General features: G+C 38.2%; 1 long non-coding RNA gene across 1 annotated transcript; it reads right to left on the reverse strand.

Moving 5' to 3' along the window:
- Positions 1–6,849: 6,849 nt before the first annotated feature.
- LOC140611306 (uncharacterized) lies at positions 6,850–14,115 on the reverse strand. The gene is made up of 3 exons (XR_012012585.1): positions 13,771–14,115; positions 11,716–11,823; positions 6,850–7,022 (listed from the first exon to the last, which is right to left on the reverse strand). It is a non-coding gene; the product is annotated as an uncharacterized lncRNA (long non-coding RNA).
- Between the last annotated feature and the right edge of the window lie 942 nt (positions 14,116–15,057).

Here is a 15,057-nt window from a genome sequence, read left to right on the forward strand (position 1 = left end):
CCCATGGAGAAGTGGTAAATAAAAATACCATTTATCCAATATCTCCAAGAGATAAAAATAAGTGTATTTTTGGATAGCAAAAAATGTCAAAATTTTACTTTAATCATTCTTTTTGAAAATTATTTAAAATATATTATCCATTTTCCCTACCAAAGCACACAGCACTTTTATGCTTATTTGGGACTTAAATGATGACAATTAGTTACAGGACCGTGTATAACAAAATAATACTCTCCAGCATTACTGATTTGTTCTTTCGCCTAAACTGAAACTAAATGGCCCCTGTCTGCTGTTCTTTGAGTTCACCTATCTTTGCTCTTTCTCACAGTCACTTCCCCTATGTCTATGTCTATTTCTGGTGGTCTTGGCTTCTATTCTTCTTGCTTCTTCCCTCTCTTGAAGTCTGGGAATACAGGTGACTAAGCTTGTTAGAACTATTTTCAACATAAGAATAAACAGGTTCTGAACAAAATAGTGGAGAGTTCCCCTATGACTAAGGGAAAAAAATTACATTGTCTTGATGACTTGTATTTTCACTCTCGAGAGTTCTTAGGCTCCAGGATAATGCAATCAAATCAATGTTAGATTAGTGTGGTTTTACTGTATTTTGTAAGTAAAATTAATCTCATCATCTACCCTGAAAATAATAAAATATCTAGGTCAAATTAGTTATGCTTCTGAGTTTTACATTTGGCACCAAATTTTAACCACAGAATACTCCTGACTTGGTGAGGCAGATATTCCACATTTTCAAATAATGAAATGATTATTCAAATGGTTTACTGATTTTCCAAGAGCAAGCAAGGAGTTAGACTCAAACTTGGCTGTATAGATCACAGAAACTGAGGCCTCATTCTAGACAAATTATATCAGAACCTCTAAACAGTGCAGCCTAAGCATCAGCATTTTTTAGAAAGCTGCACAGTTACCATTTTCAAGAGCATCAACATGTACCAAATAGCAAAGAATTAAATCTAACAAAAGATATACAGGACTATTTACTATTGAAAACTAAAAATGCTATATAAGAAAACTTTGGTAAATATATCATGTACATGAATAGGAAGAAGACAATATTACAAAGTTGTCATTTCTCCAAAACTGATCAATATATTCAATGCAGTCTCAATCAGAAATCCAGGAGGTTGATTTTGGTAGAAATTGACACATTGATGCTAATTAAAATGAAATGCAAAAAGCCATTTGTATTCAAGAGTATCTAGAAGAAGAACAAATCTGTAGGACTTACATTTAGATAAGAAGAACTATTGTGAACCTGTAATAGTTAAGCCAATGTAGTATTGGTGCAAGGATATAAAAATAGAAAGATGGAACAAAAAAGAGTCCAGAAACAGATGCAGACATACATAGTCACCTGGTTTACAACAATAAAAGGCTGTCATGAGTTGAGAAAGGTGAATGAAGCTGGGTCAACTGGACTTTCAAATAGGAAAAAAATGTACCTTGACTCCTACCTCACTATATGCAGATGCTAATCCCAAGTGGATTTCATATCTAAATGAAGAAAACAGAATAGAAAACTTCCAGGAGAAAAAAACAAGAAATATTTATGAACATAGAGCAGGTCAACATTTCATAAATTGACACTAAAAATACTAGCTATAAAGAACAACCTGATAAATCAGGTTATATTCAAGTTACGAATTTATGTCTATCAAAACAGAGTTAACAAAGTTTAAAAGAAATCCCTAGATTAGAGGAAGATATTTACAATATACAAATCCAACAGAGATTCATATCCAGAAGGTATTAACAATTCCTGCAAGTCAAGAAGAAAAAGACAGAAATCAAATAGGAAATTGGGCATAAAACTAGGGCAATAACTTTAAAACAGAGGTTATATAAATGATCAGTAAGTATAGGAAAAAGTACTCAATTTCATTAATTATCAGGGAAATGCACCTTAAAACTGCTAAGAAATATGACTACATACCTACCAAAATGGTGAAAATGACAGACACTCAATACCAAGTATAGAGGAGGATATGGAGCAACTAGAACTCTTACACACTATAGGTGGGCATGCACAACAACATGACTGCTTGGCAGTATCTTCTAAAGCTGAACATACAAATGTCCTGTGACCTAGAAATTCTACTCCCAACAGAATATGTCCCAACAGAAATTTCCCTATGTATACCAAAAGACACGTCCAGAAATGTTCACAATAGCACTATTGAACATAGCTTAAAGCAGAACAGGAACCAATTATCCATCAAGAATGGAATGGATAAATTTTTATATTCACACAATGAATAGTGGGGAAATCTCACACACAAGACACCTGGGTGGCTCAGTAGTTAAGCATACATTGCCTTTGGCTCAGGGCGTGATCCCAGGATCTTGGGATGGAGTCCCTGCATCAGGCTCCCCTCCCCCCAAGGAGCCTGCTTCCCTCTCTGCCTATGTCTCTGCCTCTCTCTCTCTCTGTCTCTTGTGAATAAATAAATAAAATCTTGAAAAAAAAAATCTCACACACAATGTTGAGTAAAAGAAGTCAGATGCCAAAGACTATATTCTGATTGTTCCAATTATAGAAATGTCAAAAATAGCCTAAAGTCATCTATTGTGTTTTTGTTTGTTTGTTCGTTTTGTTTTTTGCATATAAAGGATTTATTTTATCTATTTATTTTTAAAGATTTTATTTATTTATTCATGAGACACACACACACAGAGAGAGAGAGAGAGAGAAAGAGAGAGAGGCAGAGGGAAAAGCAGACTCCATGCAGGGAGCCTGACGTGGGACTCGATCCCAGGACTCCAGGATCACCACCCGGGCCAAAGGCAGGCGCTAAACCGCTGAGCCACCCAGGGATCCTCTAAAGGATTTATTTTAAATGTTTCATCTATAATGTTAGAAGTCTGGAAAGTGTTTACCCTGGGTCAGGGTAATGAATGCAATGGGATATAGAGGGGTTTTCTGAGATGCTAATAATGTTCTGTTTCTTGATCAAATTAAGTGTGTACATCAGGCTGTACACTAATGATGAGGACAAGTCTTTTTGCATGAAATATTCAGTAAAAATTAGAACAAATAGAAATCCCTCGGGCACCCCCGGTGGCGCAGCGGTTTAGCGCCGCCTGCAGCCCGGGGTCTGATCCTGGAGACCCAGGATTGAGTCCCGCGTCGGGCTCCCTCCATGGAGCCTGCTTCTCCCTCTGCCTGTGTCTCTGCCTCTCAGTCTCTCTCTCTCTCTCTGAATAAATAAATTAAAAAAAAAAAAAAAGAAAAGAAATCCCTCTGGGTGATCCTACTATGCAGCTAGAGTAGAAATCCACCTGTCTAGAGATCATATCAGGTTTCTTCCATCCCTCTCTTTCTTCCCTTCCCAGACCCACCTACCTAAGCCTTCCTCTCCCTAATTCTAGCTCCAGAGTGTCAAGGACTGTCTGGTACAAAAGATACAGATGGGAAGAAGCCATCATCTTGCCTTCAAGAAGCTAAATGTTTTCTCATCTATTAGCTTCAGCCTGCCAACTGACAATAAGATTAACCTGTCACACTGCAGTTGCTACAAGGTAAAGTTGTTACTAATTACAGCTGCCACAGATATCCTCATGACCTTCTTGAATCATTATAATACTAGTACACAAGACATGACCATACCATGGGCAGACTCAACTGCAACAGGTATTAATTACACAGGATTTTATTGGGCATCATTTGACTCCAAGTATAACAGAGTATGTGTAATAATGAACTGAATTACTGGCACCCACATGATGTTTCCAGTGTATCTGGCATAAGGATCATTCCACACCCAGTGGGATGATCCTATTCCCCATCAACACTACTTGCTTTCCTGATCATAGATAGTGATATTACTCATTTTATTGTTCTGTTTTTCACAAGCAGTGTGTGAAAATTAGACTCTCAACCGTACTATTGATTATTTCTTCTACCTCTCTTGACATACACTTTGAAATAAACAAAAATAAGCATGTTTCTGCAGAATCTTGACTTCACATTTTCAGAACACTTCCCCATGCTCAATCTCTGTCCTCAGGTGCTTCCAATAACCAAGGCACCAAATGACATAGAAAGTCAAAGCCAATCATCTTTATCTTGCACAGCACACGCTGTCTTTTCAGAACATGGTCATTGATTATCTGACCATGGTCATTATGCCAAGGTTTGCTTTTGCAAACAAACAAAAGATGACATACCCTTGGCCTGAATCCTGCCTTTAGTTTACATTCTCTCTGACTGCTATAACCAGAAAATCTAAATAGTCAGGTGGAAAAGGGCCCTGAGAAATTACCAGCTACTTCACTCTTAGGCACAAATTCCTTTCTGCCTATACCTTCCCTCTAACCTAGATAAACCATCTTGATAATAACACTTATAATGTTTCCAAGAAAGGGGTATTCATTAGTTCACTGGTTGCTACTTACCCACATTCAGGTTCCAGACTATATGTTACTTTCCAGAGCAGCCTTCTCTTGCCCTTCCAGAAGAGTTTAGGTCCCCATATTATTAACTTTCACATAATCATATAATTTTCTTTATAGCACTTAGTCCAGTTTCAACTAATTCATTTTTGTACTTATTTGTCTTATTCACCAATATATCTTCAGCAGTTTGCACAATACCTGGCTCATAGTTATATGCTCAGTAAATATTATTAAATCAATGAGTGAATGAATGAATGAATGAATGAATGAATAAGAGCTTCCTATGGTGTTTTTTTGGAGTTGGAAGGGTTTTTTTCTTTTCTTCCCTAAGATTATTTTCTCTTGCTCTAGATAAAGCACATCATCTCTTGTTCTGTCCTCAGTAGAGATGAATGGCAAACAGGTGGCCAACAGCTCCCATGTCAGAACCCTTCGCATAATCATAAATCATGACAAAGATACTTATTCTAAAGTTTTTATGTCTTAGCAATTTTCTCTGAAGGAGAGCTAGGTCATGATATCCAACTCAAAAAAAAAAAAAAAGGAATAAGGAATAAAGTCATCTAGATACTCTTGATTGACATTAGTACTTGGGACCTTGATGTATCTGAGATTTTTCTTGAGATCTTGACTTAATCCTTCTGACTTTCTAATTTTGGGTGTCTTCACAAATTATGAAACTGAATGGGAACAAACTAAGGGTATCCTGCATATATGTATCTTTTACCTTTATTCATTCATCCATTTGTCAAATATTTTTAAGAAAATAGAATGTGTTTAGTCCTGTGCTAAGCACTAGAGATCTAGTAGGGATGGAGAGAAACAGGGTCCTGTCTTCAAGATCCAGTCAAGACTGGGGAGAAGGGGTAGTTAGGGAAGTCTTTCTGGTATAGGAGTTGCCTAGATCAGTGATTTAGCACCTATCCTAGTCGACTACAGGGCTTATTAAACACAGATTACTGGACCACACCCCCATTTTCTGATTGTCTAGGGGATCCTGAGGTTCTGTATTTTTTTTTTTTTTTTTTACAATTTCCCAGGTGATGCTAATGCTACTGATCTGGGGACCACACTTTTAGGGCCACTGACTTGGATGAATGGAATATTAAATTAGAACATAGAAAAAAATAAATTAGAACATAGTTAGATTTAATAAGTATTTGCTGGATGGATAAATGAATGGATGCATCAATCAGCCAATCAGTTGAAATCCATCACTACATCAATAGCATAAAACCCCAGTAAAAGGAGGCCACAGAGATGGATTTTAAAGTAGCTTATTTACTACAAAGTAATGAAAGACTCTACCCCTTCTCTCCCTATGGTCCCTAACATGACTCATCACTAGCAAATGGTATGGCTGGAATTAATCAGGCTGCTTTTCCTATTTATGTCTTGTTCTATCTGGAGTTGCAATGGGCATTGCCTCCTCCGGAGTGTAATTTGGGCTGACTCATTTCCCAAGTTGCTGATAGAAAGGTCAGCATGCCTCCAGTTTACAGCTGATGGCATATAAGGAGCTATCAATCATAAGTTGCACATCAGAGAGATTAGCCACCTTCATATGTGTTCCTTCTTGGTCACCTTGCCAAGAATCCAGCAGATCATTTGAACTAAAGGTTAAAAACTCACATTGGCATATGTCTGTGAATGGAATACGCAGCTAGCAGCATAGAAATTATACTAGTGTGGGGGCACCTGGGTGATGCAGTCAGTTAAGCATCTGACTCTTGATTTCAGCTTGGGTAATCATGCTGGGGTTGTAAGATGGAGTCCTGAGTGGGGCTCGTGTTGAGTACAGAGTCTGCTTGGATTTCTCTCTCCCCCTCTGTCTCCCTCTACCCCTTCTGCCTGTTCTCTCTCTCTTTAAAAATACATAAATAAATCTTTTTAAAAAGGAAATCACATTAGTCTCATAGAAAATATTTAAGTGCCTGAGCTTTGTTCTCATTCAGACAGAGGTGTGTGTAAGTCCTGATTCTGCCTCCTAAAAATTAGATGATCAACATCCCTAATCTTCAATTACTTCAACTCTAAAACAGGCATAATGGTAATAATGAACTCATGAGACTGCTGCACATGATGTGCATAACATGTTTAGCACAATACTAACCTCATATTAACCATTCAACATATTTTAGTTAGCACTGTTGCTCTTTAGTTTCTCAAACTGTTTTCCTCTATTAATGCTTTTGTACATTATCTTTTGTAAATAATAAACTTAGATTTGGCATATACCCTTCTTTTTTTAAAAGATTTTATTTATTTATTCATGAGAGACACAGAGATAGAGGCACAGACACAGGCAGAGGGAGAAGCAGGTTCCATGCAGAGAGCCCGATGTGGGACCCGATCCTGGATCTTGGAACTCCCCCACCCCCACCCCCCACCCCCACCCCCACCCCGCGCCAAAGGCAGATGCCCAACCCCTGAGCCACCGAGGCGTCCCGGCATATACCCTTCAATTGCCTTTAGACTGGGTCAAGAGGAAGAATTTCACTGCTTGGATTTTCAGTTCTGAGCCAGAAAATGGAGTGATTCATATTCAGCTAATTTCTTTTTTCCACATAGTATAAAGATTACTACTCTGGGCCAAGATTCATTCCCTGTTAAAGATACCAAGAAAAAAGCTATAGAAGAAAATAACTGTCTTCCTTATAATCAGCTTTAAAAGGTAAGGACACAATACTTCCAGTTTCCCTCCCCTACCCCCAAATCTTTTCTGAATCTAGCAGTATTACCTAGGATAAAAGCAACTGAATGAATATGGTTCCATATCAGCCTGGGGGTCAGACACCCCTGGTTTCCAGTCCTGGCTCTGTCACTACAAGCTGTGTGATCTTGGAAAAGTTACTTATACTCTCTATGTTGTTGTTTTCACTATTCTTAAAGTAATAATATTACTAATAATTATTGTGAGGATTAAATTAATCTATTTTCCAGTACTTGAAAAGTACTAAGTTCACATAAATGTCAGTTAGGTGAACTCAGCATCTTACCCTTTTATGTGACCCTCATTTTAATATTTCTGGATTTGTTGAAGGAGTCCATGCCCTTCAGATTGGAATGGTTTCAATTATAACCTCTTTCAACCTCCTCTTTTTAATATAAAAACCCTAATCCTTTTAAAGAGCCCACACCTCTTTCATCCCTTTTAATGTTATAGTCGCCTGGCAATTTCTCCTACAGCTGCTTCTTCAGTCTTTCTGGCAACACTAAATAAGACCTTTCTAAGGTAGGCCTTTCATCTACCCTGCCAAATGCAGGGCCTTGTCCATAATAGGCACTGGATATATATTTGTTGAATAGATGAATGAATAAATGCAGCCAAGACATTCAAAAGTAATCGTGGCATTAAGCTAAAAATAAGGCAGCTTTGTTTCTCTGTAGACATGCAATGGGGCTAAATTACCACATCCCCTTCAAAGAATTGTTCCAAATCAGTCACTCATAGGGAACTGTACAAAGCCCTATTAATCATAATGCTATTATAAAACACAAGGGTGGGAAAAGGGACTGTCTCCTCTGCGTTAGGCACCTTTTAGTTATTACTCTGGCCAAAAATCCAATCACCTAGACAGAACCAAGATCAAAAAGAAAATGCCTCAGCTCTCATCTCCAGGTGCCCTTGTTCACTGAAAATTGGCAAAAACCCAACTTGTCTGGAATCCCATGGACTGCTAGTGAGCTTTTGAAAAGGTATATTAGATCATTTTACTCTCCTGTTCAAAACTATCCAGTGACATTCTGTGATACCTGAAACCCAGACTGCTCAAGGGTCCTGCTGATCTTTTTGCTCAATCATTGTCTCAGACAGCCATCACTTCACCCCATCCCCAATCTATCCCTAAGACAGAGCCCTGCAAACTTGTTCTGTGAAGAGCCAGAGAGTGAATATGTCAAACTTTGGGGAACATACCATCTCTGTTCCAACTACTCAACTTTGTCATTGTTACAGGAAAGTAGCCATAGTAAATGTATAAATTCACAACTATGGCTGAACTGTGGCTGTGTTCCAATAAAATGTTTTTTACAAAAGCAGGTGGCTTCCTGGATTTGGCCCATAGGCCATAGTCTCCCAACCTCTTCCCTAAAATAAGACCCCTTCCATAACCCCCTATCCTTATATCCTTGCATTTAGTTATTCACATTTGTTTGTTACTTCTCTGGTTCAGTCACTAGAATATGACCTTCAGAGGGACAGGACCTTTGTTTTGTTGACTGCAATGTTTCCAGCCCTAGGACATTTCCTAGCATATAGTGTGTGTTCAGTTGAATGAATGATCTCATCTCCTGTTACTTTTGCTGTCATTCACTGCTCTGATTTTCCTTCAGTTCTCAGGACATTCCAAATTCATTCTTGCTTTCTGGTCTTTGCACTTGCCTTTGCCTTCAGCCTGAAGCATCCTTCCTCCTTGCTTTTCATGTCCTCCTCTTCCATTCATTTAGTTCTTAGATCTTTGAAGTTGCCTTTCCTGATTATACTAAACAAAGTTTCTCAGAAGCTTCACCAACTCTTACTTTCCCCACAACATTTATTAAGAAGTGGAATTATCTTTTATTTGATTTCTGTTCATTGTCTCCCATGACTCCAGCAAGTTGATCCACCTCCTTAAAGCTTAGAAAAGTGTATGACACATAGGAGTTTTTCAATAAAAATGTGTCTAGAACAACAGTGCTTTTCAAACTTCAGTGTTTATATGAATCACCTTTGCATCTTGTTAAAATGCAAATTCTAAGTCTGTGGGTCTGGGGCAGGGCCTTGAAATTCTGTGGGTCTGACAAGCTACCAGGAGATATTGATGCTGCTGGTCTATGGACCACATTTTGAGCAGGGAGAGTCTAGTGAATATTTTTGACTGCCTCACCTTTAGGGCAGGAAGTGGACTGTAGGCTGAGGATCTTTCAAAAAACATCTGACATGTTTGCCAGCCAGAGCCAAAGATCAAAGCGGGAGACCAATTCCATCCGTAAAAGCCATATCCAATGCAAAATGGTAAGGACAGATTTTCCTGAGTCACTTAAGTGGTTTTGGCCTCAGGCACCAGGTCTTCAATGAACAGGAATTGGCAACATTTCCTATAATAAATTCACCTTGAAAATGCTGAATCATCCATGGGGAACCAAAATGAATCTGTCTTCATTCTGTGTTCAGTTATGTCTCCATTTATTTCAACCACTCTACTGCATACATTAGGGGAGTTACTTGCTCTACACCTCAATGTGGTAACCCTGAGAGACCTCATATTTTTGCAGAGCCACAGATCATGCTGCTAGTGTAAATGGTGAGGACTTGACCTAAAAGAGAACTTCCTACCTCAAAACTGGAAGGGAATGTATCCACAGGGAAATATGATATGGTGGAGTGATTAAGAGCTGTCCTCTGGAGTCTGATTACCATTTAAACTCTGCATGACCTGGAGCACAGTACCTACACTCTTATCTTTTATTTATTTATTTATTTATTTATTTATTTTTTAAATTTTTGCTCAAACAGGGTGCTGGACTCTTTCTCCTTTTTTCTTTTTTTTAAAGATTTTATTTATTTATTCATGAGAGACACAGAATGAGAGAAAGAGGCAGAGACACAGGCAGAGGGAGAAGCAGGCTCCATGCAGGGAGCCCGATGTGGGACTTGATCCCGGGTCTCCAGGATCACGCCCTGGGCCGAAGGCGGCGCTGAACTGCTGAGCCACCCGGGCTGCCCAGTACCTACACTTTAAATGCCTCAGTTTTTTCCTCTTAAATGGAAAATAATGGCACCTGATGCTTAGCCTTGTTGTGATAATTAAGGGACAGAATTCTTTGTAAAGAACTTGGCATAGTATATGATACATGTGAGTATTAATTAATAATAGCTACAGTTTTTATTCTGCTTTACCATAGAATATTGTTATTATATTTATTTTTTTTGTTATTATACTTATTGAAAGTTATCTCATGTTTTAGAATTTGAAGAGTAGCTTTGCACATAATATTTAACACAATTATTTTAATATACCAGTTAAGATATAGAATTCTTACTATATACCAGGCATATATTAAGAGCTATGTTATCTCATTTAATCCTGAAAATAAATCTGTGAAGTGGATATTGGTGTCTCCATTCTGTAGATAGGGAAGCTGAGGCTTCAGATGGTGACATGGTTTGTTAAAGTTTACTCAACTGGTAGGATTGGAGCAAAGATTTGAGCCAGGTTTAGCTGACTTCAGGGTCAGCTAGCTATCCTTTACCTTCTAGCTATCCTTTACCACCTTGCTGGGGAGGTCATACATGTAATATAGATTTTGATGTCTTGGTTCTTGAACAAGAGATCTTTCTATTACAACACCAACTCTTAGGGTGCTTTTCTCTTCTGTGAGAGAATCCGTATGACAATCATCAAACATACTTTCAGGTCTAGCAATTAAGCTTCTGAGCTCTATTCTGATGGACTTTGCCAGCTTGTTTTCCATTTGTTTGTTTGTTTGTTTAATTTTTGTCACTGTAGACATCCTGTTTGATAGAGCTTTGGCCCAATAAATACTGTAACTTCAACCCTCAAGAAGGCCGCTCAATGACCATACTATCCCTTATGTTCTAGTTATCTATTGCTGATAATTAGCAACCATACCAAAATTTAGTAGTATAAAACAACAACAGATTCTGTGTCAGAAATTTGGAAAGGGCATAGGAAGGGCAGCTCTTCTTTGCTTACAATTTCTAGGGTCCCAGTTAAGAATACTTGGGGTTTAGGGAAGATTCTATTGTCTAGAGGCTGGAATCATCTAGCAGCGTCTTCACTCATATGCCTGACACTTGGGCTGGAATGAATCAAAGACTGGGCTCAGCTGGCACCATGGACCAGAGTAACTACCTGTGGACTCTGCATGTACCCTGGGCTTCTCACAGCATGGCAGCTCAGTACTCAAAGTACTCCCAAATGAGAGAATCTGCAGAACAAATGTTCTTTCAAGTCATCAGACTCATATTTAAGAGTCACATGGTATGATGTTTGTGTTCATTTGTGTTCTATGGTTCAATGAATCACTAAGAAATGCCCAGTTTCAAGGGTAAGGGAATTAGATTCTACCTCCTGTTGGGGGAAACAAAGCCACAATGCTAAAGAACATGTGTAATGGGAAATGTTGTTATATCAATCTTTGGAAAATACAATCTGCTGCAATCTTCAATTCTATACTTTCCCTATTTTGTCATATTGAACATTACTTTGCAAGAGGCCAAAAGCTTCTCTACTGAAATGATCTGGAAATGAGGAAAAAAAGAATCCTCTTGAATACCCAATCTTGAATACTTACAGAAAAAAATTACCCTTCCATATGTAGCATGTCTTCAATTCATGAGCAATAATATTTTAGGCTTTTGGAGTTATCAAGATGTCTTTGTTAGGTACAACCAAAAGATTCCTAAGGTGAGAAAAAATATATGAAAAAAACTTTAATGAATAACTGTACCATTTATTTGCAACTTTAAGGCTGCAACATGCATATAATCCTCACAACCCAATGAGTTAAACAATATTCTAAGTTCTCTATAATAAGAAGAACGTTGAGGATTATAACCACTGAGTAACGGTTCAAGTTTCACTGAAATAGGAAGTAGTAGAGCAAGGAAGTGTTCAAGCCCAACTCTTTAAAGATTCATAGCCATTCAATGGTAATCTAGTGATCCTCCTTGGAGCATTTAGTTTCAAGCTCTCTTTTTAAATCAGGAATCTTCTTGTTTCAGGTGATAAAAATAAAACTAAAGCTAGCTCACATAAGTGGTAATCATGCCAGTTATAGGAGCTTCAGGCATAGCTGGATCCAGGAGCTCCAGCAATGTTCTTGGAGTCTGTCCCTCTCCATATCTTGGTTTTGCCTCCTCTTTTTTAATATTTTATTTATTAATTCATGAAAGACACAGAGACATAGGCAGAGGGAGAAGCAGGCTCCCTGCAGGGAACCCAATGCGGGACTCCATCCCAGAACCCTGGAATCATGACCTGAGCCAAAGGCAGACATTCCACCACTGAACCACCTAGGTTCCCCCTTGCTTCCTCTTCTGATTTCAGTCTTAAGTAGCCTCTCCCTATGTGGCGATAAAGATGACTACCACCAACTACAGACTGTATACTCTCACTTGAGCATAGCCAACAGGTGTTTAGCTTCTCTTCTCTATCAATTTGAGAAAGTGTCTGTTTTATTTCTTATCTGGATTAAATTCTAATTGAGCTCAGTTGGATCACAAATCTATTCATAAATCAATCACCCTTGAGCAGGGAGTTGAAATAAGATGGTTGGCCAGGTCTAGGTCAGACCTTCACAAGCAATATGGACTATGTATGGGGGAGGAGTGGTTTCCTAAAGGGATATCAACATGAGTATACAATGGCAAAATAATGGACATGGGGCAGCAAAAACATCAGGTGCTGACTACATTCTCATTTTACAGTTGGATAATCTTGTAGTTGGCAAGACTGATCCTTATTCCATTTTTATCAATTCTTTCCCTCTGGCTCCCAGTGTTCTATTATTGCATCTGTTCCTCCTTCCTTAGAGGAAAAGAGTTGACAAATTTATTCACACTAAGGTGTGAGTCACTCAATCACCAAAAATCCTTGCATTCTAGTTTCTATAATGAGCATTCACTCATTTGACTAATATCTATTGAGCATTCACTATGTGACAGCCCTGTGCTAGGTAAGCACTGTGGAGATAAAGGTGAAATAAGACAAGCAGGTCTTACATAGACTCAAGTATGTATTAACATTGTAATGGGAAAAGTAAGATATATTTTCATTTTTAAAATATTAAGGTCATCAGGGAAAGGCCAATTACTCACACATTTCCAAATTTGAGGAGGTCATAAATATTGCCTAGAACAGCTTTCTGACCTCCAATAGCTTCCAGAGCTCTGATTCAGCAAGTCTGGAGTAAGACCCAGGAATCTGAATTTTTATAAACACTCCCAGGTAATTTTGACGAAGATGCTTAAGGGACTTTACTTTGCTTTCCCATTAGTTTAACACAAAGGAATTATTCTCTAATGACTATATTTCTGAAATATAGAAATCCCTGAATCTCTCCTGAAAAAGAGAAATGTTGGAGCAAGGATGTCTTTCCTTTCAAAACATACTGCATAAGCAGCATCTAATCTGGTCTTTTCATAGAGCAGCCACCCCCACTTCCTGTATGTTGAGATCTGCAAAGTGGATAAAAGATGCTGTCGATGCCCGGCCCATAGTATCCGTCTCTTCACATTAAGAGCTGCTTCCTGTGAACATCTGAGCCTCTGTCTGAGGGTGTTTTTGTCTGGCTGTGGTTGCACACTTGGCCCATGCATGTCTAGGTGGAAGACTAGAGAATGAGTACCTTTAAGACAGCTGTCAGTCAACATTGGTTAGGGAGTTGGTGGATGCACACCCCTGCTTCCTTCTCATCCTTTGGGGTAGCTGAATCATATTCTGTCTCGCAGACTTCCCCCAAAGCTTTCATTGGCTTTCTTCCTGATCCTGTCTTCTTGGAATGTTCCCTGTGATCACTTCCTGTATAAATGAGCAGTCTTCTAATCCTTGGCTCACAGTCATCTTCTTGGGAAACAAAGCAAACACCCATGTATGTCTAATTGTAAAAAGCCATGTGCTGTGCTTGCATTTTTCTTAGAAATATTAAGTGCTGACAGTTGTCTTCAGGTTACATCAAAGAAGTTCCAATGAAGTATCTGAAAGAATCGAATGAGGGCTTAAATTAGAATGGATTCCTCAATATCTGACACACAAACTAATACACATGTCTTCAGTTATCAAGCACAAGGTGGAGACCTTCTTACTATTATTATTATTATTATTATTATTACTATTATTTTTACCATTCACTCTGAAAAGACTCAGCCCAAATGCTAAATAGTTGTTCTAAAGAAGGATTTGGAAAAGGAACAGACTGATGTTAAAATGTTATTGTACTAAAATAGTCATAGAAAGTGCAAAGAGTGTGTTTATTATGCAGAATGCATCCAAGCATGATTAGATGTTTGGCAGAAGAAAAACTAGGAAAGAGTGGAAAAAGCCGAGCAAAAACCAGCCAGACCCAAAGAATTACTCGAAAAGTGAATGAATAGAAAACTTCTTGGGATTTGAATGTTGATGAATAACTGGCATCTCCCTTCTTCATCTACTTGCAAATGGTAACAAATCATTCTGATGATAATTGCAGAATATATCTATTTATGACAAGCTGATGGACATGGAGATCATTCTATTTTATGTTCTATTGATTACCCCTCAAACTAATTCATGGGTTCTCAGAAGAACCCAAGACTAAAAGAGCAACACCAGCGCTTTGTTCCCTAACCCAAAAAGAGAAAGAAAAGAAAACTATTAGTTGAATGAACACATAAGGAAGAAGACAATTATTCAGAGAAGAAGGCTGGAGGCTAAGTTAAATACAGCTATTTCACTGCTTTGTGAAAGTTCATGTTAAGCCCTTTACTTTTACAAAAGACCTACATTAGTACCTGTTTTCATTAACCCCAAGATATCTGAAGAGGACTTTCACTTTAATAAAAAAGGTCAAAAGCAAAAATAGCATTCAGCTTGTGTTTTATTACAGTGAGTGCTTATAGAGACCGGGGTCAAAAAACAAAAACAAAACAAAAAAAAG

The sequence above is a fragment of the Canis lupus genome, chromosome 19, assembly GCF_048164855.1.
Source record: "Canis lupus baileyi chromosome 19, mCanLup2.hap1, whole genome shotgun sequence".
Taxonomy (NCBI): Eukaryota; Metazoa; Chordata; class Mammalia; order Carnivora; family Canidae; genus Canis; species Canis lupus.